The 3,946-nt window shown below is 50.5% G+C and overlaps 1 long non-coding RNA gene across 1 annotated transcript; it reads right to left on the reverse strand.

Annotated features, from left to right (window-relative positions):
- Positions 1-762: 762 nt before the first annotated feature.
- Positions 763-3,727, reverse strand: LOC137150618 (uncharacterized). The gene is made up of 3 exons (XR_010919041.1): positions 3,656-3,727; positions 909-967; positions 763-814 (listed from the first exon to the last, which is right to left on the reverse strand). It is a non-coding gene; the product is annotated as an uncharacterized lncRNA (long non-coding RNA).
- Positions 3,728-3,946: the final 219 nt, after the last annotated feature.

Genomic DNA, 3,946 nt, shown 5'->3' on the forward strand with positions numbered 1-3,946 from the left:
ATTGTTAAGTAAGAAAGAGTCTCCAAAGCCTCCACCAAGGTAACAACCTCCATAAACTAGGCATCAGGAGGTCACAGAATAAGCTGCTATCATTTCCCATTCCTCCAGGAGGCACAGCATGCCAAACCAGAGATCTACTGACATAGAAAGCAAGGATTAACAAGTCTGTCATTTCACAGTATGAAGTGGATCTGCTTTTTCAAAACCAAAGGAACATATAAGGTTTAGAGCCAAGTTTTCAGAGAGTGACCCTCACTTGCACACATGCAAAGTTTATCGGCTTTTAATTTCCCCCAATTCAGAATGCAGTCACATGTGCAAAGGTGTAGACCCCTTAATCACCACAATTACGCACAATTGCGGTAAAATGTACATAAATGTAGGAGTGTGAATGGACATGATCTTGGGCCTCTGTTCTTTAAAAACACAGCACTCAAAGACACTTCCCAGCTTTGACAGAAATTCTGGGACAGCTGAGAGTTACCAATGAGTTGTTTTCTACATCTCTCATTTATATATGAGAAATGCAGACAAACAGCAAACAGACGCCTGGTCTACACTTACCTACACATTCGGTGGCAATTGACTTCGCAACTCCTCTTCAATGTGGCGTCTTCACTGCGCTGTGCCACTTGAGGGGGTGGTTTTAACGTGTCGACTTCCGAATTGACTGAGTGGGACTTCACTTGACCATTCAATCAGTCCGGATAGATCGAGCTGACAGCGGCGAATTTGCTGCCATCAGTGAAGACGAACCCCTGAGACACTCCAGCATATGTCATCGATGACCATGTCTTTGGTCATCTGGCAATTCCTATGTACCAAGTTGTGAAGAGGTTTGAAATGTATGTTAACTAACAGATATCCGTGTTATATTGTAGTTTGCAACAAGGAAACGAATGGCTCACCGTTGGGAAGTCCTCAAGCAGTTGTTTGTTCTGATCCTTGCTCTCCAAGTATCTCCAGTCTGGCTGATACAGATAGGAGTGGAAGTCATGCAACATTGGGAGCTTGGTTTCTAAACTGAGGGTCATATCATCTTCTACTGTGTCCATAGCTCAGAGAACCAGATATAAAATACATACAGCATGACTACAGAGCGAGAAAAGGATTCCCTATTACTCAGTTAAAAATTATCACATGGCTTTTGTAAGAGACATTCTACAGTTCAACAGTCCAGCACCACAGTGGGGACTATCCAGTTTATTGCACTGAATGTGGCATGTGTGGTTACCTGCCTTGTGGGCAGGTAGTGTGTGCGCGCATTTGGTGCAAAGAGCTTCTGATCCTCAAAGACCGAGTACGGGCTCTTGGGACTAGAGAGGCTGATATGAAGTTGCTAAGGGAGACAGAGGGGTATGATCAATGAGACTTTCTGGGACACAGCAGAGCAGTCCCACACCATCTCTGACAGCATCTGTGCTGTTGGAGGATGAAAGTCTTGGGAAAGGAGAACATCAAAGTGGAGCATAGGAAAACAATCCCATAGTTTGGGCCCTCCTTCCAGACGACGTCATGGTATCCGCTCGCACTGAGGATACCGATCGGGGAGGGAATCCCCGTTGTTAAGGAGAGACAGGTAACAGTGATGGGGGATGCGATCATTAGACGTACCAATAGTTGTGTGACGGGGCATGCTTGCCCCGCACTGGTTCTCCAAGGTTTAACTCTAACCGGTGGCTGAGGAGGCCACGCCCCCTCAACCCTGCTGGGCATGCTGCAGCTGAAGACTGGGTGTAAGAGGGAGCCGGGCACCTGAGCTGCGGCTGGCTGCTGAAGGGAGAGGACAGACTGCCAGCTCTCTCCAGGGGCTGCCACAGGCTCCGAACCCTGAGCTAATGCACATGGAGCCCCAGATGCAGTGGCAGGAGAAGTGATCCCTCTATATCCATTACTTCAGGAGGTGTCGCAAAGCTTTATAATTATTTGTATTATGGCAGCACACGGGAGTTCGAATCAGAATTGGGGCCCAACTATACTGGGCCTGTACAAACACAGACTGCCCAGAGAGCCTGTGACTGAGATAAGACCAGATGCAAAGGTGAGCAGAGAGACCAGAGAAGACGGGATGGGAGGCAAGGGTAACAAGGTCACAGACACCAGCTAGGGGCATAAATGGCAAATTTCAAAGTGTGTTTTTTTCAAACCACCCAGAAGAGATGAACCAATCTCTACAATAGTTAATGTTTACAGAGCATTAGGGGGAAGAGGAAAGATGTGTTTTTTGTTCAAGGCTCTGCACTAGAAAGCTGGATTCAGTTCTTGGCTCCACAACAGCCTTTTGGCATGACCTTGAACAAGTCACCTAAATCTCTGTCCCATCTCTGTAAAACAGGAGCAGTACATCCTTGCCTGACAGGGGCATTGTACGGTGCTTTGTTACTGATCACAGGGAGGAGAGACATAGAAGTAGCAAGGCAGAGCCTTTGATGCGAAGTACTGAACGTGGCAGGTACATTTTATTACTGTACAGTGGACGTTGTTTTGGGGATCCAATTAAATAAATGCTATCTATTACAATACATGGACTCCAGTATATACATAAGCCCTGTCTGTCTGTCTGTCTGTCTCCAACTGTTTCTTCTCCCACACTTAGAATGTGAACTCTTTGGGGCAGGATGGTCTTTTTGTGCCATGTTTGTACACTAGCAACTATAATGGGGTCTTGGTCCATGATTAGAGCTAGTAGTCCCTCGCACAATGGTCATACAAAGAATAATTAACCTGTACTGTACTGAAGATAACAGACTGTTGACATATAAATATACAGCACATCACAATAACAGTTGCAGTGTTTCTTACACAGGCTGTTATATGAATGCACATTGGCATGGGCCTTGCTGTTTGGTTTTCCCTCCAAGCGCACTCAACAGAGATTGTCCTGTACCAGATACAGTATCTGTTACTTGCAAATGTGGGGATAGTGATCGCTGGCCTTCCCCATCTTTTGTACTTGTACAGAAACCAAAAAGGAAACCAGATGAAGCTTTCATAATTTGGGAGATGGCATCCTACAAAAACCAACAGGAGCTTGGCAGAAAACACTAACCTGTGCCTGACTCTCTCTGTTTAACGGAGGCTCCCCTCCGGCTAAAGGACTAGTAGCTATTGACATCCATGAGGCTCTGGGCACGGCACATCTCTTTGTGCCACATGCAGCACAGCGCTGATTTTCCAGATCACTGGAGAAGATCCCGGCTTGGGATAAAAGCAGGGAACAGGCTGCTTCCAAGGTGACCGCCTGACCTTCCGTTAACCCCATTTGCGGTTAACCAGAGGTCAGAGAACCCGCACAAGACTGGACGCGAAACATTCCCTTACAGTCCCAGGCATAGCAGGAGCCCCGTATGTGCAGCGCCCTGCACCTGCAGGCGGGTCCCACGGACACCAGTGGAGCACTGCACCAGTGCAGGGCTGGGCTGGCCGGGAGACGATTGTAGCCTCGTGGTTAGGGAGGTAATTCGGTGCAGGCGGAGAGCTGGGCAGGGCGATGGTCACAGCCCAGGGACCGTCTGAGCAAGAGACACCGCGCGGCCGGGGAGATGCGCGGGGCTGAATGAGGCCGCCCAGAACCGATCGCTGGGTCCGTTTCACCGGGAGGGGAGGGGAGAGGAGACGCCCTGCAGCCAGCACCCCCCGCCCCGCCTCTGCTCACCTGCTCCAGCGGGGGCATCACCGCCGCGCCGCCGCCCAGCTTCACCCGCAGCAGGTTGTAGCTCTCCCGCAGGCGGCCCAGCCACTGCCCCGCCCGCTCCATGGAGCCGCGCACAGGGCGGCTCGCTCTGCCCAGCAGCCTGGCCCGGAGCATCTCAAATGCCCCCGCACGGCGCCCAGGTGGGAAGGGCCCCGCCCACACCTGCTCGCACCCGCCTATCAGCGTGCGGCGCTCGTGGCTCCGTGGGCTGACGGGGCGCTCATTGGTCAGCGGCTTTGGCTCACTTGGCTG

Source organism: Emydura macquarii, unplaced genomic scaffold (genome assembly GCF_026122565.2).
Source record: "Emydura macquarii macquarii isolate MOO-44397 ecotype Brisbane River unplaced genomic scaffold, CSIRO-AGI_Emac_v2 contig_982, whole genome shotgun sequence".
Lineage (NCBI taxonomy): Eukaryota > Metazoa > Chordata > Testudines > Chelidae > Emydura > Emydura macquarii.